General features: G+C 43.9%; 1 protein-coding gene across 4 annotated transcripts in view; it reads right to left on the reverse strand.

Moving 5' to 3' along the window:
- KIF13B (kinesin family member 13B) overlaps positions 1-21,076 on the reverse strand; it is a 123,013-nt gene that overhangs the window by 74,569 nt on the left and 27,368 nt on the right. The window lies entirely within an intron of this gene.

Raw genomic sequence — 21,076 nt, forward strand, 5'->3', positions numbered from 1 at the left:
CAGGGTCATTCAAGCAAGCAAGGTAGCTCATGTTCATGAGGAAGGTTTATTCTTATTCCTTCACGAAGATCACTCTTCCTACAGAGCAAGGTAAACACAGGGCCTGGACTCAGAGCGTGCGTTCAGTGCACAGAGACATTGCCCTGCCCTTAATTCAAGCCAGCAGCTCTGCTCTGTCCCAGCCCAGCTCCCAGCAGGACTTATCAGGCTTAGTTTAGACTGAAGGTCTTAAAATGAGTATCTTGTTTTCTAAAGATGTGCACATACACACGAAACCACATTTCGCTGCCTCGCTTAATGCAAGCACACACGAAAGGAAACCCTACATCAAAGGACGGCGCTATGGTCCTATGCTCTTGGAGCAAAACAGAGAATAAATCTGACAAATGTTTCCCTAAGGAAAGGATGGAGGGTGCACACTGTACCACACAGGAGCGTGCTGTGCACAGCCTGACCCATCATCCCGCAGCTGGGCCCAGCAAGCTATGAAATGATTTTCAGCCCGACTGGAAATCCCATGGGAAATAAACAGATGGGAGGAAGCAGCACCCAGACTGCTGGGTCCTCCCGGGGGGCTCCCTGCCCCACTATGGTGCATTATCATCTGGTCAAGGGGTGATGGAAAGATAAATACCAATGGCAGACAGAGCATCCTACACAAAGCACCGATGGCAGCGAGGTACGCAACCAGCGCTGCCTATTGTTATGGCTGAGGCAAGCAACAAAACCCCAGAGGTTCATAACATCAAGCACTGTGTGCAAAAAGGCCCGGGACAGGAAGGGAAAGCCGATCTTCAGCCACTGAAGGATGCTGCTAAGAGGTTTTCAGCTTCATATTTTCGCTTGAATCCAGACTGACAGGACTTTCCTTGGCCAATTCTCCTTTTGTGTTTTGTTCAGCTGCTACCAAACAGAAGTGTGGGGAAGCAAATGAATCTCAGACTTCTAAAATATCAGACTATTGCATATTAAAAAGGAGAAAGGGGATGCTCTCAGAACACCTGCCTGTATTTATTAGTATTTTCCTTGCTGCAGTCAAGCGAGTATAAATGCTATTTCAAGAGTGAGTGAAGACACGTAGCCCAGAGCGATCATTTCTTTGTAGGCTAGCTCTTATGTTGCACGAGCTACATGACCAAGACACATTTCGCCCTGTATTAAAATGCCAGTGGTTCCACACATCTCAGGCACAATTTAAACACTGGATAAAACCGGAGCAGTTCGCAGCTGAGATCATCGGTATACGCCCAACACCGCTATGAACCTCCAGTTTTTGTTTTGGTTTCTTTGATTTTCAAGCATGGCATCTCCTACAATTCTAATCACATCGTCAAGCAGAATAAACCACCCTGTTCAGTCCTCGTTATTAGTGCTATTTTAATGCTCTCTTAAATCAGCTTTTGCTCTGGCTTCCCATGTTCAAAATTAGAGGGACCGTGTAGTGACATCAAGTATATTCTGGCAAATTGAGTGGGGAAAACAACACAACAAACGAGGAGAGATGAAAGATGCCTGGGGAAAGGCAAGGACAACTCAGACGTTATCTTTCCGTGTAGCTTGAAGATAGCAGCCAGCTGACAAGTCAGCACATGCTCTCCATCAGTCGCAGCACATCCTGCTTCTTGCTGCAATCAGAACTGGGTGAGCGGGAGGAGAAAACTTGGGGGCAGCAAGTCAGAAAGCAGGGGGAAGAGGTACAGAGGCTGTGCGATGAGTCTAACAAGCCAGGATTATTTTATCCTTTCTTCTGCAAAAGAACATTTCCAATACCAGTAGCAACATCCAAACTACAAACTCTGATGATACTGCCCAGTAGTGCAAGGCTGTGGTTGTTCTCGTGGAATTAAGACATAACATTTGGGCATTTTCAGTAGATTCTGGAAGAAGAATGTATAGTAAAAATTGTCAAGTAAAAAACAAACAAACAAAAAAAAACGGGAGAGGAAACAATTTCACCAATGACTACGAATTGGGGAAGTCCTAGAAAATCCCCCAGAAATGTTTATTTCTTTCCACTTTCAATCTTCCATAACCACTGCAACGAAAAGCACATCGGATTCCAATATAATTAGAGCCATATTGTGCCTTCCAGCTGGAACCGCTCGACAGAAACTCCAGAAAGGAGCTGAAGATCCAAGCAGAAAAACAAACTGATGAGGAAAATCTGCGTGGAGCTTCACAGCAGAAAGCTCTTGGCATCTCCCAGCACCACCACACCTTCAGCTAGGCTCCTGAGGAGCTGCCAAGGCAGCCAAGCTTGTTTGCCTTAAATCAATTTGTATTCACCCATGTTTTATTGTAAATGAAGTTGGCATCATGTGTCACAGTAATTTATCCTTTGGATGCAAGAACAACTCCATTTAGCGGTTATTTTGTTCTTCTTAAAGTTTGTGTGGATATAACCCAAATCGTTCCATTCTTGAGGTTTCTTAAGCTTAACATCAGCTAATTTGTTAATGCCCCTGAATTACAGACCCCGTTATACCACCATGACATGGACTGCATGCTTCCAAACTAATCTAAAAGAGAAATGCTGTTGTAACTCTGCCTTCACTCCTGCTCTGCACACACGGGAATCTCAACACAACAGGACAGGCAGCCCCAGTGCTGGTCTCAGGATTGGCTCAAGGTGAAGAAACTCAAGCACAGCACCTGCAGGACAAACACCAGGTGAACTGCAGAGGTCCCTTCCAACCTCAGCCATTCTGGGATTGTATTAGTAATTTGCAAATTAAGGCAGTACAGTGCCGAGTTCTAAGTCATCTCCATCACATCTCAGCTGGTCCCTGGAACAGGTGACTAATGCTATGCTGGGCAGAATTACTTGTCCCCGCAGCTCTGAACAGAGCTTCCCCACTCAAACTCATACCAACACTGGAAAACAATAAAATAAAACAACAAAAACAAAAACACAGTGGGGGAACAATGCTTGGGAACATCTAAGAAATTCAAATCTGACACTCACAGAACCTCCCCATACAGATGCCCTAAGCCAATGTGGGCTCTGTTTGAAGAGCAATAGGTTAAAAGTGAATGGCTCCATGGGCTGAAGGTTTTTTCAGAAATTTCACCCTTCGAACAAGACTTCTGAGTGTGAACCTCTGAGGGTAAATACTGGACGTAGATGAAGCTGAATACCAAAAGGACCTCTGCGTTGCTCATGCTGTCTCAGCATTAAACAGTAGTTAGCACAAATTTTTGCAGTCTTGTATTCTGGAATAGCCAAGCTTACGATTTTCAAGTTTACCATCTTCATGAAGAAGCAAATAAATCCTCTTCTGTACTGCAAGAGCTTCCTAGCATGAAGAAGCTGATAAGGTGAAGGCGTTCTCCAGCCCTAGCATCAGCAAGTCAGAAGGCAGACAACTTCATCTTCAAAGCTTGGGTGCTTGCCTCTTTCTCAAGCAGATTCTTGAACTGGAAGCATATTTCTATCTGATTTGGAATGAGTTTTTTTGACACTGAAATGTTATGACTTTTCCTGTTGACATTTCAGCTCCAGAATTTCTTTCCTAAAGCCAGTCAATGGCAAAATAAAGTTTAGTAATGTCATGGATTGTCGAACAGAGACATAACTGAAATACAGTGGTATGGCAACAGATAAGAAAATGTAGAATTCAATGAGAAGCTGTTTCCTCTTCTTCCACATATCACACGAATACAACTTGCAATGTTTTTTTTTCTTCACATACAATGAGAGGAAATGTCTACTAAATCAGGTTTCGATCACTTCAGGCTTCTTTATCCCACAGTACCTAGAAATCCACTTTCCAGAATATGTCAGAAGATAAAGTGCTTAAGTTTGTTGTGTTTATGCCAATAAATATGCTTTCCCCATCTCTTAACATAGACCAAGTACAATTAAAATGTTGTGCCCCATGAGATTGTTCCCATTTCTAGATGATAACCAATTACTCTGCTCTTACAGAGTTTCAGTTTTCCTTCCCCACCAATACTGACCTCTGGCAGAAAACCACGCTGCCCTATTGGAGAGGAAAAAAAAAACCTGCAACCAGAAGCACTCCCTTTAAAACAAAGTCCCCAAATATGCCAAGGAAAATGTAAAAGAGCATAGATGGTGCAGAGCTCAGACTTGCGTAGCTGAAAGGAACAAAAGTGATCACTGTTACTTGGAAAATTCCTCTGGTGCTGCAGGCATTCCAAGCATAGCTGGCAGTTACTTAGTTTCTACTGACAAAACTAATTTTTGCCAGCTCACTCAAAAAAAAAAAAAAAAAAAAAGGCCTGAAAAACAAGAAATTGGGCAGCACAGGAGCTCTGTGGGGTTGGGGTATTTTCTACTTGAAGCTAAACTTCCCGGATTGTTTGTCTCCCCGCATATGTCCCACACACATATCCCATAAAGATGTGTTATGACAAGGGGACTACAACTTCATTCTTTCGTTTGTATACACTCAGATGTTGGGATGCTATTGTGCTCTCAGAGAATGTTTGGTGAGCATCCAGTACCCAGACTTTCAATTACTAATGTGCATTGGAATACCTTTTAATAAAGCCTGATGTAGCTTATGTTTTCTAACCATTGGAGAGGGTAGCAGGAGAAACACCTTACAGCTTGGCAGCCTTTCAACTCCACGGAGAGATCTCCAGGTGGAAACACCAAGGTCCCAGCCTGGGATGTGGCAGTAAAAACCTTCTGCCTCTGGGACAGCCACAGAAGTGACTTCAGTCCCAATCAATCAGCCCAAGAGCGGTGTGATGAGCTCCTGGAGAGGCGGAGAGCTCAGGGTGTGCATATGTACGTGTACAGGGGCACGGAAACACTGCTCACGTGGCAATCTTGTTCAACAGCATCAGTGCGTGCGCAGGGATCACTTCCAGTACAGCCTTCAGCTGAAGGCAAAGGGCTGAAAAGCTAAGGCAGTGATCTACATGATTAATCCTAAAATGAGCTATGGTATGCTATGCAAAGCAAAGGGGGTAGACTAAAAGACATCATCAATATGTCCACGCAAGCCACAGACACAAAGGGTACATCTCAAGTCAGATACACTGAAAAAAGAGCAGTACTGCAGGCTGAAGAATGAGAGGAAAAATTCTACACCCAATAGACTCCCTAGCGGGATGTTTGTGCAGAAAAGCCTTCCTGATGCGGGCAGAACTACATGTTGTAAAGATGCTCCCAGTAACAGTATTTTACAGGAAAGGGGAAGCCAGTCTGTATTTTCACAAGGCTTCTTCAGTGACACGACAGAGCCTGCACAACCAGCAGCTGTAGGAGGATAACACTGCCATTAGAATTACTTCATCGTACTGCAAACAGGAGGAAAAAACCAAACAAAACCCAACCCTGTGACAGTCTGACTGCTACTGGAATCCTTCAGGAGTTTCATTAGAACTGCCCCAAATGCTGCAGCACCCAACAGCTGACTCTGTGCTCTTCTTCTCCCTCAAAAAACAGAGATCCCTTTTGGCTGTGACATGACGATATGAAATATTTTTTTTCTTCTTACTAGACTATTTCCTGAAAGCATACACATGCAGAATTTCTCATTCAGCTATCAAGATGCCATCATAGTGATTAGTATTTTCCTTGTAGACTTTCGGCCCATCCCTTCCACCTTCCCCAAATCACCAGCACTCATTTCTAAGGATCCAAGACTTCCAGTTCAAAGTTTTGTTCATGCCTTTAGCCCTAGTTCCTGCCAATATTCAGAATGAATCTGCAGTGAATGCAGAAACCACACCATGAAGCCCCCATCTACCATCCCGAGGCTTTTTGGTTTAGATTGTTGAGAGCAAGTCAACAAGTCACCATGCAACAAACACTGCAACCTACCTTACAAAGAGGTAAGCTGCGAATCAAGAACTGTGCTTAGATGTCCGTAACTCCTTCTACAATGATTTAAGATGCCTACTTTAAAACTGTGGGTTTTTCATTTTAGTATAAGAAACAATTTTTCCTTGGGCAGCTGGTGGGATTTGCAATAGCTCAAACAGACAACCATGGACGTTTGAATTCTGTATCAGCAACTTTATTCAACTCTGAAAAATCCAATACACCGAGAATATTCAAGCAATAAGAAAATGGTTTAAACACAAAGAACATTTTCACCATAAATTTAGTACAGAATATTTACATCTTTACAGAAACATACTTCTAATCCTCTCTCCTTGGAGGTTTTGACCTCAGTGCGTGCATTTGTGAGAGCACATTATGTCTGAGCCCCAGGGCAGAGGTCCCAGCAATGGCTCTGCTGGGGAAAGTCTTTCTAAGCAACTTTTTCTGTCTGATCTCAGCCACCTAGAGCAGCCTAGAGCAACACTTTGGAAAGATTGACCTTGCTCTTCTCACTTCAAATTTATCTCAAGGCCTAACTCTTTGGAGCAGGATGGTGTTTCTTATGGACACAGCAGAAGGGTGGAAGTTGGGAGCAAGCCAAAGCAATGCCTGCATCTCCTTCACCAATAGACGGAATCTGCAAGACATAACTCCCCCCTGCCCTTGTGCATGGTGTGAGAAGTGTCAGCACTCTCATCTTTCAGGAAGAACAACTTGCTGACATTCACAGAAATTTCTAAGGGGAGTCTGCTGGTAGCTTGTGGTAGAAAGAAAATAAAGAAAGAAAAATAAAAAGAAATAATAAACATTGTCTGCTGTCAAGTCTACATCCCAAATGAACTGACATTTATCCAGTGAATACCCATGCAATTTATATTTTAGATAGCCACAAAAATTGCAACTGAGGAAACACCTGCTGGCTTGGTGGCCTAACCAACAAGTCAAACTGCCTCCTTCAGCTTGTTTTCTGGTTCCAAAAAATGTGCCTCCTTGTCTTTAAGCCAAGAGTAACATCCCTCTGAAGGGGATGCCAATTTGAGGAGACACCTGGACTCAGCTCTCCACCTCCTTCGGCACATCCACTACCCACTAAGCAAGAAGGTAACATCTGAAATGGGTGCAGTTCAAAAGAGAACATAATTACAGACACCTTTTGTACGAACTCAATCTTGGTGCACTTGGTGCGTGCACAATGTATTTATGACTTTGGGAATTCCATTGTATATACTGTCCAGTTTCTGAATCTGGGTGCAGTTTCAGCATCACTGGGTGTTTAGCTGATCAAGAGGGCAGCTCTGGGCACAAGCACAGCATACAAGTTCATAACGCAGAGCCATTTTTGGTGCCTCCTGAACTAGGCAGCTGCTATGCAAAGCGTTATTTTCAAATGGCAAGTCTATGCACAGCATATTTTGGATCAAACTCCATGCTAGAGACTCAAGTAGTATTTAAAACTATATACACATGGGAAAGCACAAATGACATTGACCCAGTTGTGCAGGGGACGAATATAAGAGCTGCAGGCAGAAAGGTTTGCTCATTAGCATAAAAGATATTTGTCTTGCTTCCATGGTTCAGTAGCCTCCTGAATTTCCTTATTTCAGCCCATACACATTCCATGATCTCAGTGATAAGCAAGAGGTTGTTGCACAGCATCTGTGTATTATCAACTCTAACCTCCCATTGACATCCAAGGAGCCTGGGAGGTACAAGCACAGCACAACACATCTGAACCACTCAACTAAAACACAGTCTGCCAACAGCAGCTTGTCAATATGGTGGCATCTTAAAAACAGCACTTTAAAAACCAATCTTCACGCATTTAAAAGTCTTAAACATTTGGCTATAGTAAAATTACAGTGTTTGATATCTTTTAACAATAAGAAAAAGTGTTATACTATCTTTTACTCTTCCCAAGAGCATGGACTACACGCCTGATCTCCTCTCTGATCAGCTCCTTCAGTAGTGTCTATATTTCTCCAATCCATTTTGGCAAACTGATAACAAGATGAAGACAATACAGCTGGAAACAATCAATACCTACTTTGACATTCAATGTAAGCTAAACGTCAACAGAAATGTGAAGTATCTGGCATACACTGATATATTACCCTTTCTTCACAAAGATTTCAAACCTTTTTACCCAGCGCCTTACTTCTGTACATTCACTCAAACAGCTGAGCAGCTTCAAAATCACAGTTCTGCCACAAAAGATGTTAAAAAAGATGTTAAGAAGAGATTGCTTTCCGCACCTACCCCTATCCCCACTATCAAAATCAGGAGTTATTTGCTGCTGATGTTGACATAACACATTCTCGGGACTGGAATCAAGCTACTAGACTACTTGGCATGAGAAAATAAATCAAATCTTGTCTGCTTTTTAGGATAAAATCCACCAAGCTGCTCTGCTGCCTGACCTAGAAAAGAAATCCTCATCCTCGGTGTGTCATTCGAATCAGCTGTTCTTTTCCCAGCACATGGGTGGGAAGTCTTTGGAGGGAATAAGCTATAATTGACCTGTTTGCTGAAAAGCAAAGGGAAAATACAGCATATTATGAAAATTACAGGCAAGCCTTCACCATGACAGCTCAGCTCCTGTGTCCTGCATCCGCCTTGCTAATGGCTGGGGACTGCTGAAAAAACGTCACAGTGCTCTAGGCAAACACTCCATTCTCTTTAAACCTAGAATTACACAAAAACATACAGATCTGCAAAACAAATTTGTTTCAAGAACGAAAACCACCTCTGGAGTAAAAAGGAGAGACAAACCCCTGCAAAAGATACAAGGTAAAGCCTTGCAGGCTCACGATGCATACAGCACACACAAGGAGCAAATGAATGTATGGCCACAGCACTGGCACTGCCTGAAGCTGCTGCAGTCCAGAGCAGGACTAGAACAGTGCAAGTGCATGCAGCGTTTTTATTTCCTTCTATTTGCAAAATAGCTATTTCTTCAGTACTTGGGGGGAGAAGCCCAAACTATTCCTGTCTAAGTAAGTGCTACCAATTCACCATAGCATTTTCCCGTGCCCTTCAATTTCCTAAATTCAGCTTTTGTCTGCAAAAAGAACTTACGCATCTGCTTTGTCTATTCTTCTTCCTCCCACCTTAGCAAATCACTGTGGTCATTTCTAAGTGTAGGAAATATTTGTGAACTATTCTTGACTCAACACACCACAGAACTATTTCAAAGCACTGCAGTTCTCTCACGCCCATTGTGTTCCAGCTGAGCGCTTTCACTTGGGGAATCAGATAATCCTGAAGTATTTCATGGGGAAGGTCATTTGAAATACTCTTTCATTCTGTACTTCTTGTTGAGATCTTTATTTATTCTTGGGTACGACAAATCTTTCACTAAAGACTTGTACCAGCACCCATCACCTTCAAAAACACATTGGACAGCTGCTTATGGGCTTGTACTTTACTGTCGGTAACTTATTCATGATGGAAAAAAAAAATAAAAACAAAAATCAGGGACCAGGATTGGAAAAGATGCGTGACTAGTGGTACCAATTGCAGATAATATAAAGCATCTGGCTACGAGTTCATTTAGAAGTGACCTAGCTGGAACAGCCATTGTAACTGAGGTTGGTAAAGCTCTACGTACTTTTTGGCTGACAAAACATTCTTCCAGAGACTACGGCCTGCAGCACTGAAAGAAGCAATCAAGGATTAAGTTATCATTTCACTGCCTTGGCAAGAGATTTCAGCTACGCAGCAAGGTAAAACACGCACTGTACGCCATCAGTTATCCCTTTTACCCAAACAAATTGTGTCAGACTAAATCCCACAGTGTACTTTCTTGCCAACCGATCTCCTGGGCTCTGGACTTTGTCCAGCAGCCCCTTGGCTCAAGCAGCTCTCGTGCTGTACTCTGCTGCAGGGCCAGGAGCTGCTTGCAAGGAGGGTGCAGTTCCCACCCTAGGGTGACATCATTCCCAGTGCTCTCAATAGGCTTCTAAAAGTGCCAACAGCAGTCCTCAAATCTTTCATCAACTTGTAACACGTACAGTAAAAAATATTCAGAAAAGGGTTTAGTGGGCATGGTGGTGACGGGTCGACAGTTGGGCTCGATGACCTTAGTGGTCTTTTCCAACCTTAATGATGCTTCCTTTAGGAGGAAGGTTTCACTCAGAGGGTGGTGACGCATTGGAACAGGTTGCCCAAGGAGGCTGTGGATGCCCCGTCCCTGGAGGCATTCAAGGCCAGGCTGGATGTGGCTCTGGGCAGCCTGGTCTAGTGGCTGGCAACCCTGCACTCAGCAGGGGGGTTGAAACGTGATGATCTTTGAGGTCCTTTTCAACCCAGGCCATTCTATGTTTCTATGATTCTATGGGATACAGGGCTTTTGGACGAGCAGTTGCACCTTCCCTGCAGCTTTTCAGCAAGCCCTGCACCAAACCTCCCCTCCCCAGCTGCATGAAGGCACCTCTAGGCCAAGGTCAGGCTGAGCTGAACGCACAGCAGCCGCCAGTCAGGTTTCCTCCTTCCTCACTCTTTATCTCTAATTACTTCTAAGAGCTTCCCACAAGCAACACCATCCATTTGCTTCCTGCACTGCTCTTAAGCAGAACCGTTTATCAACCCAGCATGCCTTGGCTTTTGAAACCCCTTTCAACACCTCTCCCTGCAAAAAAAAAAAAAAAAAAAAAAAATCATCAACCTGAAAAGGAGCCTTCACCCCTTTCACAACCATTTCTGAAGCAAAAACTATTCATAAAATCATAGAATGGCTTAGGTTGGATGGGACCTTAAAGATTATCTAATTACAATTGTTTGGCTTTTCAGGAAACGTGGTTGTAATACAATAGCTTTACATTAAGTCCTAGCAAAGAGAGTGATCAATCACCTAGAAACTGTGCTGGTTCCCACTGCCAGGAATGATTAATATGAAACACATATGCAGGCACTACAGAAAACATAGTAATAGCTCACATCTCACTGCTGACACTGTGGTGTGGCCTTGTAAAATATTAATTTGTTAAACCTGGCAGTGCTGTAGAAGAGGGAGGAGTTTAGTCTTGGAGTAGCTTCTGGCCTCAGAGTACAGGAGTGGTTTTCATGTTCTTCAAAAAATCTATAGAAAAAAAGCTTTTGTAAAGTGTCATCTGTCAATTCTGCCATAAGTCTGTAATTAAAGATAAGAAAGAACTCAACAGCCCAGAGAATCAATCACATTCCCCTGTTGTACCCTGGTAAAATTTGATGCTCAAAATTTTTAATTCTTCTTCCAAGTATCATAGAATCACAGAACCCTTAAAGGCCATCTGTCCCACTCCCTGCACTGAGCAGGGACACCCACAGCTCCATCAGTGCTCACAGCCCCATCCAGCCTGACCTTGGGTGTCTGCAGATATGGGGCATCACCACCTCTCTGGGCAACCTATGCCAGTGCCTCACCACTCTTAGTGTAAAAAACTTTCTCTCACAGCCAGTCAATATTTCCCCTCTTTTAGTCTGAAACCATTTCCTCCTGTCCTATCACAACAGAACCTGCTAAAGAGTCTGTTCCCTTATACACAACACTTAAAAGTAGTTGCACTGTTATTAAAAGCCTGGAGTTGTAAGCAAATGCTGTGTAATTTCTTTATGAAGTGAATGCATATGTAGCATTTGTTTGTACTGGGTTCTGTTACATTTTGGGCACAATACTCTGCAAAAAGTTGAAATTCTGGAAGTCAAAAACCCTGAAACACGATAAAGAAAAACGTCAGCTCTAACCTCAAACATGAACTCATGCTTACCTCCATGCCCTGCTCTTCTCTTCCACAGTAGCCTCCAGCACTAGATCCTTGCCAGCAGCAACCAGCTGGTTTCACTTAAGCTTCTCTTTTCCTTTTCCAGCTCTCTGTTTGGGATACAGAGTGTGGTATGTGCCACGTGGAAAAGTGTTTAATATTTTGTGGTCTCGGTGATTATTTCCAAAACAGTACAGTAATCCATTAGTCTCACCTACATAGCTGAGACATTTCTTTTCCTGAAACTCACCTAGAGGTGATATCAAACTTATCAGTTCCTGATGCCAAGTCTGTGTTGTGAAGAAGCTATTTTAAGTCTGCAAGTGTAGGCTTCAGCCAGTTGCTGGTATTCATAAACAGTAACAAGATGTAAGGCTTTAATATGTACTGACGAGCCAAATGATGGCTTCTCCTGAGTTCTAACTTTGAGATTCCCTGCCGGTTGTCTCGACAAACTTTTGCTTTTGATGCAATTTGTTGCCTGCTTGACTGTGACTCATATGGGACAGCATATGCAAAGGCACTTTCTATCGCACAGTCATGATTTAGCACTATACACAGCAGTGTCCCCACAAGCAATAATAAAAGCAGATGTTCCTCCCCATATCTGAAGTACCACTTCTAATTAAATAAAGGTCCATTCCAGCCTAAGCCATTCTGTGATTCTGTGATCTTTGCTGAGGAATAGGCAGATATTGGAATTTCAATGGATGAAGAGGATCTACTTTTGTTCAGTTTGAAAGAACTCTCCTAATCACACGTACTTTGTTTCTCTAAATCAAGGAGACATTAGACCACTTTGAGAAGCCAAACACCAAGTTTTCTCTTAGCTTGAAACTACCCTAGTGAGGCCCCACCTTGAGTACTGTGTCCAGTTTTGGGCCCCTCACTGCAAAAAAGACATTGAGGCCCTGGAGTGTGTTCAGAGGAGGGCGACAAAGCTGGTGAGGGGTCTGGAGCACAGGCCTTATGAGGAGCGGCTGAGGGAGCTGGGATTGTTCAGTCTGGAGAAGAGGAGGCTCAGGGGAGACCTCATCGCTCTCTATAACTACCTGAAGGGAGGTTGTAGTGAGCTGGGGGTCGGCCTCTTCTCTCTTGTAACTAGTGACAGGACAAGGGGGAATGGCTTCAAGCTGCGCCAGGGGAGATTTAGGCTGGACATTAGGAAATACTACTTTTCTGAAAGAGTGGTCAGACGCTGGAACGGGCTGCCCAGGGAGGTGGTGGAGTCACTGTCCCTGGAGGTGTTCAAGAAATGTTTAGATATAGGATTGAGAGACATGGTTTAGTGGGGTTGTTGGTGGTAGGTGGATGGTTGGACTAGGTGATCTTGCAGGTCTTTTCCAACCTAGCTAATTCTATGATTCTATGATTCTACACAACACAGCTAATGCTTAACACACTGTCTTCATATGAGATGACAAAACAAGAACCATTAATCACATATACACTTCTGAAAATGTCACTGCTGGACTCCATGGCTACTGGATCACCCACATGAACTCATACAGCAGCTTCCCAGTTACTCTGGAAAACCCCATCAATCTGGCTGGGAGCGTAACATGGAATTTCAGAGTCAGCTGTTCTTCTTTCAATTTGTATCATTACTGGATAAAATGTTTTGCAGTAAGAAACAAACAGGTTGTAACCAAAAAATTACATCCCTCCCAGTGAAGGAGGGAAACAACCTTCAAGCTTACATGCTACATAGTGCAAGCAGAGAAAAATAAAAGGCCAGCAGCTGCAGTTCTTTACTGTTAGAGCAAGTACATCAGCTAAATGCAACTGTCTTCATTTCCAGTCTTCATTTCCACTTAGAGGGTTTCCCAACTGTAATTTCTTCAGGCAATGCAGATACAACTGGTCAGCTGCATGGTGCTTCCTTACAAAACAACGATAATAATAGAAAGACACGAGGTTATAACTTCCTAACTGAACGCAGAGGGGGAGGAGAGGAAATAAATAAAAAAATCCAAACCCAACAGTCACAAGGTCTGCCAAAATTATTTTTGAGATATACCACGTTGTTTAGTTCACAGGGCTGAGATAGGATGGTTAAATCACTGTGAACAGCTCTGCCTATACTTTCCTTCTCGAGCTTCCTCACTCTTGCTGGCAAGAGCATCCTGCAAACTGTGGTGGCAATGGGTGGAGCTATGGTGAGAAGTAAAATTACTTAGCCATTATACAGAATCCTAGCATCATTAAGGTTGTAAAAGACCACTAAGATCACCTAGTCCAACTCTCAGCCCACCACCACCACGTCCACACCATCACCTATACACGGTTGCCAGTAGGCTTACTTTCTTCTGCAGACCCTTCATTACCCGTGCATGATACTCATGCCCACTTCTCACAACCAATCCCAACAACACAGGTTGAAAACAACTCATTCAGACGTGCTTCCCTCTCCCTCCTCCTCCTGCCTGCAGGAAACACGAAGGAAGCAGTAGCTTGCAGGCTGGTGGGGAGATTACTCGAGGTCAGCTGCTCTAGGATAAAGCCTGTGTTGGAAATGATTTGTTAGCAGTTGTTTTCCCCAAAACACGGCCCTGAAAGCAGTGAATAAGAGAAGTCTCTCCTTACAGCATTTTTTTTTGCAAAGGGCAAGCACCTAGTAGCTTGCTTTGATAAAAACCACTTAGCACATGTGAAATTAGCATCAGACGTTCAGATAAAAGCCAGTGGACATGACAGGAACTAAATATAACAGATGACAAAGTATATAAGAGGAAAGAGGAGCAAAGGGAAATTCATATAAAGATCACACGTTCCAGCTGAGTAAGTCCCTGTAAAATCAGGCTGCAGCCTTGCTGTCCTTAGCTACTGCTTGATTTTTACAGATAAGCTATCGGACCCAATCTCGGGGTTACTTAACCAGTATTTCTCTTCTCAGAAGCATCTTCAACCATGAGGCATTAATGCATCAAATTGTCAGCCATGTAACAATGATTATTTTTCTTTACAGAAAACTACAGCCTTGGGAGAGCTGTGCATCTCTCCCACACAGAGTCAGCAAAACACAAAGAAAAGGCAATGACCTGCATGGCAAAGACAGTGAGAAGCAAACCCCAGTAGCCTCAAAAACAGTTTGCTTTCTAGATCAAACACTGTTTTAGAGGAATAGAACAGAATAGGATCAAGGTCATTTTAAAACATAGACTGAATATCAAGCAAATGGCCAAGTTATTTGACAGCATTTGAAAAAGGAATGAACTCAAGAAGCATTTGGAAAATGCTCTCAGACACAGGATTTGATTTTTGGGTGGTCCTGTGTGGAGCAAGGAGTCAGACTCAACGATCCTCGTTGGGTCCTTTCCAACTCGGGATATTCTATGTTTCTTTTACGTGACTTTTGCGTATGGCTTCCATACCAGGCCACACATTTCTACCATTCTGCCCGCCTCCAAAAGACGTGAAGCTAAACATATGCAGAAAAGACATACTAAAATCCACATATTTAAATATACACAGGAGAACGATGGCAGCTTATAGGTAAGTCACTTTCGTTCCATAATCAACTTGACAGTATTCCTTTAACCTCATTACTGTTCTGCAGCCAGTATAACAAAATAGACAAGATGTCTAATTACCATAATTTGGTGACACTGGCTTACAAAATCCTTAAATGTTCACTCATGCAGCTGATTGAATGAGTCTGTCCAGGCATAACCACATCCAAGCATAACCACAAACACAGAAAAGATGTCGAATATTCAATTTTGTCATTTGATGCTACAAAAACAGGACACTGCAATAATATTCCCTTCTACAGGTAAGGCAGTTAACAGTTATCATCATATTAGAATTGTCTCTGCTCTTAGAACGTGTAACCCATGGTTTCTTAGAATGGTTTGAGTTGGAAGGAGCCTTTAAAGGCCATCTGGTCCCACTCCCTGCAGTGAGCAGGGACACCCACAGCTCCATCAGTGCTCACAGCCCCGTCCAGCCTGACCTTGGGTATCTGCAGATATAGGGCACCATCACCTCTCTGGGCAGCCTGCGCCAGTTTCATAACTAGCTCCCATAAGGATCTACTCATGCAGACATTTAAGGGGTTGGTTTAAGCACAACGGTGGAGAAAGGAAGTTTAAAGATGAGCATCAGTGTGAAGTCATCACACCCCATTTCTTTCGTGCAATTAACAATTGATAGCAGCTTCTTAGCATGCTTCGCTTAACAGCGGTGCAAAGTGGAGTCTGCTGTCCTATTTCCTTGTTCTCAGGATTTGGGTTACCAACGTGAGCTGTCAATGCCAGATCAGGTATAGGACAAGAAGAGTATTTTTGTCTTTGCCACCAACCTGTATCTGCTGTAGTTATCGTAACATGGGAGAATGGAAGACAGAAACGCACTGCTGCTATCGTGCTGGTTAAAAAAAAGTGTAAAGAGCCTCACATAAATGCTACAAATATAAATCAAAAAGTCCACAGCATTCAAGCCATAAATGAACATTTCTGCAAGGCTGAAGCAGCATGAAGACATGCAGGTTCACTTTCTTGGCTGATATCACTGGCCAGTGCCACACAGTGCCAGGTGTAAGCGCGATACTAAAAGCAGACAGGCTTTGAAGCGTTCAGAAGTCTGCACAGAAAGAATGCAGACAGATACTTGGCTCACACAGAAGAGCTTCCAATCCCAGAGCTGATGTTTGGCTGGCTGCTAAAAGCAAGCACCTGAAGAAACTTTCCCTTGCTTCTCTCTCCCTCCTTCTACCTTTATTTTTTTTCCTTGAACTTTCATTTTCCCATCAGCAATTCAACAACTGAATGCTCCCAGAGGAAGAGTTGGGCTGTGCAATACCAAACATGTAAGTTTCCATTTATTGTTCCCCAGAATGAAAGGAAAATACAGCCTCTCCAAGTACAACATTGTGTTTTAAACATCACATTTGCCTTCCAGAGTTGAAAGGGAAAGAAATCTGGATAAAACATGACTTGCAAAAAGAAAGGAAGAGAAAACATGTTACAGGCATAAAGCTGTATTCTAAGAGATTACTTGAAAGGCTGCCAGCACTGCGATTCCCCACAGCTTCTTTGTAGGAAATACACTCTAAAAACGTGAGGAATACCTAGTATGATTTTTAGCCACCATACAGTTTCAAGTAGGATTCTGATACCAACAGTTTTTAAAACCCTGAAGCTCTACTGTAAGACTTCCCAAACTTACGGCGAGTCCAGTGCTCCTTTCAGAAAGCAGGCAATCCACTTTGCCCTAAATCACTGAGCAAACCCAACAGAGATTAGCAGCAAAAAACTGGATCTCTTCCCATCCTCACCAAGTTATCCATTGCTTTCCATTGGGAGTGGTCTTTAAGTTCAAGCGCTAAACTCTACCCTGGGGTTTTAAAAACCTTAGATCAGGCAGCGCCTGGGTTTGTGAGTGCTTCTGTCGCCCGGTTCAGCAGCATTAGCTCAGGTACCTGTTTCACCGACAACCACACGGCTGACTCAGAATGGTATGGTTTGAATGGGACGCTTCTCTTTTTTCATTTGAAATAACAGAAAAGCATTGAGAGTCTCTTGAAGGCTCCTGCATTGTTCACCACTGTACGGATTTGATAAAGGGGAATGGTAACTCATCCAAGGCTGCATTTGTTGGCAGCAGTCAGTGCTCAGAGGCTTCCTTTATCTCCCTCCCTGATGCATGGTTTATCGCCTGTCGTGCCAATCTAAGGCAGAGGCATTCACAACACAAGTCATTTTGTCTTGCATTAAGAGCTTTAGAAAGAAGGCAAGAGTAGGGAGGCTTTATTTCTTAGGACTGTGCACTGCCTTACACCAGAGCAAGCCTTCCTTCCAGCCAGACTGACGTTAGAGAACGCTAAAACTGAATCAGTTCAATGCATCATTTACTTTCTATATCTATACTACAACCATGGACAACACTGAAATTATTACCTACCATGTCCTCACCATAATCAGAGATGTTAATGCTAGATTGAAGCAAGGCAGATTAAGCCGATCATTTCACACCAGCTGCATCATCACTCCCCCCAGCTTGTGCCTGGCCATCAGAGCTCCCTGTGCAAAGGGCACTGCTCCAATAGTTTGTACCCACTATTAAAAAAGGTATGCATCATTCCTATTTAGTATTTCATAGAAGCACAGAGCAGCTTGGGTTGGAAGGGACCTCAAAGCCCATTCAGCTCCAACTCCTGCCATGGGCTGGGTGCCCCCTACCAGCTCAGGCTGCCCAGGGCCCATCCATGGCCTTGGGCACCTCCAGGAATGGGGCACCCACAGCTCTGGGCAGCAGTGCCAGGGCCTCACTGTCCTCTGAGGAAAGAATTTCCTCCTAATGTCTAACCTAAATCTCCCCTCTTTTAGTTTAAAACTACTCTCCCTTATCCTATCAATTAAGAAATTAAATAGCTAAAGGCATTTCATATTACTGACCTAAAACTACACAACAAAGACATTCATGCCAAAGACATTTGTTTTGTATCATGGGAATAAATGTTTTATTGAATGATTCTAATAAAATCCCAGAACAAAAAATGCCACAGCAAGCATCAAGTATGTGAGGCTGCTCTCAGAAAATGGTCTTGCTTTCACAGAATGACTTTCAAATATCAAAGGTTAGAAATCAAAATTCTTTCTAGCCCTCTGTAGCATGGAAACAGCACCAATAATGCTCCAATTAAATAAGGAGCCCCAAATGAGAGCAGGAACCATTCTCAGCCAAACCCCTATGGTATCAACAATCCTGAGCGCCAACAGATTAGCAGATCAGTAAATGAGGCAGAATAGGGAAAACAATGAAACGGTATCACTTAACCTGCTAGAAAATACAGACCGGGAGGAGCAATCCTCAAGAGTAGCCCTGCAGTGAAGAACCTAGGGGTCCTGGTGGATGAAAAACTTAATATGACCTGAGCAGTGTGCTCTTGCAGCTCAGAAAGCAAATGGTATCCTGGGCTCCATCAGAAGAGGGGTGGCCAGAGGGGTGGCCAGCAGGGACAGGGTGGTGGCTGTCCTTCTCTCTGCCCTCGTGAGGCCCCATCTGGAGTACTGCGTCCAGGTCTGGGGCTCCCAATACAAGAACGACAGGGAGCAGTTGGAGAGGGTCCTGAGGAGGGCCACAAAGATGAGCAGAGGGCTGGAGCACCTCCCCTACGAAGACAGGCTGAGGGAGCTGGGCTGGTTTAGTCTGGAGAAGAGAAGGCTGCAGGGTGACCTCACTGCAGCCTTCGAGTACCCAAAGGGAGCCTACAAACAGGACGGGAGTCAACTCTTTGAAAGGGTAGGTAATGGCAGGACAAGGGGAAATGGTTTTAAGTTGAAGGAAGGAAGATTTAGGTTGGATATCAAGGGCAAGTTCCTTACCAAGAGAGTGGTGAGGTGCTGGAACAGGCTGCCCAGAGAGGCTGTGGATGCCCCGTCCCTGGAGGTGGTCAAGGCCAGGTTGGATGGGGCCCTGGGCAGCCTGGTCTAGTATTAGATGTGGAGGTTGGTGGCCCTGCCTGTGGCAGGGGGGTTGGAGCTTGATGATTCTTGAGGTCCCTTCCAACCCAAGCTATTTTATGATTCTATGAAAATATCTTTGTTGTTTCAAACAGCTCAAATACCCCTATTTACTGTGTGAGATTCACAGTTCAAGTGAGCTGTGTTAAGCCAGCACTGCCTCGCTGCTGGTACCACTGCAGTTATCAGTAGTTGATCTTAGAGTCCTAGAGTCACAGAATCACAGAATCGTTTGAGTTGGAAAGGACCCTTAAAGGTCATGTAGTCCAACTCCCCTGCAACGAACAAGGACACCTATAGCTCCATCAGGTGCTCAGAGCATCCACCACCTCCTTCCACTGCAATAAGCAGCCTGAGATGAGCAAAAATAAGGTTTCTACCTGCATGAGATCCTCAACCACTACTGACTCAAATCCCAATAAAGCAAAGTATTCTGATGCAGCAATTCATGAGATAAGCATGTTACTTGCATTGTTGGTTCTGTGTACAAGGCCTATATTTAATTACCAGAAATAAGAAGTTATAAAGCAAACAAACAGAAAGACAATTCAATTCAGCCTACCACGCTTTCTCAGCACGTGGGAAGATGAATTTGGTTTCTCTACAAGTGAAGAAAAGCACAGCCCAGGAGAATCACACACACACCTTCAAACTCCTGAACAGGGCACTAAGAGGTGCTTCTGAATAAAGGCACTTTGAAAAACAAGGAATCTGAGCCACGAAAAGTGAGTGTTTACAGGAAGGAACCTGCTCTGCCTGGATCTCACTGCTGCTGAAGCAAAGTCCCTTTGAAGTTCTCTGCGCTTGCATTGTTCCAACTGTTAAATGGTAAAACAAACTTTCCAGGGGGGTAAAATACAACGCCAAGACTTACAGCTATGTAGTAGCTCCAGGGAGAAAAGCCAGCCAGCAGGCAGGGATGTCACGTACTCGCTTCCCTCTGCTGATTCCACAAAATATTTTGAGTTATTGGTGAAGTAACTCCAATTACAAAAATAATAGCAGCTGTGGTCACACTAGGCACGTGGATCAGTCAGAGAAACTGTCCCCCAAAAAGGGAGAGCCACTCAAGACGACTGAAGATGCTGTTGCCTAATTCCTGGGTAGTGCTAAAGGTTGGGGTTGGCCTTCTGTGACTTACATAGGTATCATCCATTTGGAAGTTCAGTGGTGGAAAGGTGCTACAGAGACTCAGTAAGTGACAAAAAGGACATGAGTTGGCTCAGAAGAGCAGGGTCATGTGCTTCAGAGGTACAAGTACAGGTAGCAGAAGCTTATGCCCATCATATCTGCAGGAGACACAATGTGAGGCACTAGCACAGGTTGCCCAGAGAGGCAGTGGGTGCCCCATCCCTGGAGACACTGAAGATGAGGCTGGACGGGGCTCTGAGCACTGATGGAGCTGTGGGTGTCCCTGTTCAGTGCAGGGAGTGGGACCAGATGGCCTTTAAAGGTCCCTTCTAATTCAGATGATTCTATGATATTGCATGCATACATGCATATCCTCTACAGTAATGGTCTGTATCGATGTGAGGCATGCAACACATCCCAGGAACCGCGGGAAGGGTCGAAATCAGAATGCTAGAGGATTGCTGAGATGTTGGGAGAGACATCGGCATTCTTCCCAGTTTTTCCTTGTGCAGCAGGCATTCTCCCCAGCACCGTTCTGAAGAGCTTAGGAGACTCTTCAATTTTTAACAATTTGGACAATACATACAATCCTCCTAAACAGCCTCATACCTCAGCGCGGTGTTACAACTAACACACAGCATTCAACAACGGACTGTAAGCCATAAAATGAACAAACTTAGCTTCTCTTGCAGCGAACTTGTCTTCCAGACAAGAACACTGTTTCAGCAGAAATGAGAATTGTGCTCCCCACAGCTCCTACAGGGAAAGACAACTGCAGTCTTAATGAAGGAGCAAAGCAGAATGTATCCTGCAAAAGATCTGGGATATCTGAATCTAAACCAATACACAGTACTTTATCTTCTTTTTAAGGCAGGAAATTAAAAGTGGTTATTTTCCTGCTTTTTCACGGATCAAGAAATGACCTACTATTTTTGTGT

This window comes from Numida meleagris, chromosome 3 (genome assembly GCF_002078875.1).
Source record: "Numida meleagris isolate 19003 breed g44 Domestic line chromosome 3, NumMel1.0, whole genome shotgun sequence".
NCBI classification, from domain to species: Eukaryota; Metazoa; Chordata; class Aves; order Galliformes; family Numididae; genus Numida; species Numida meleagris.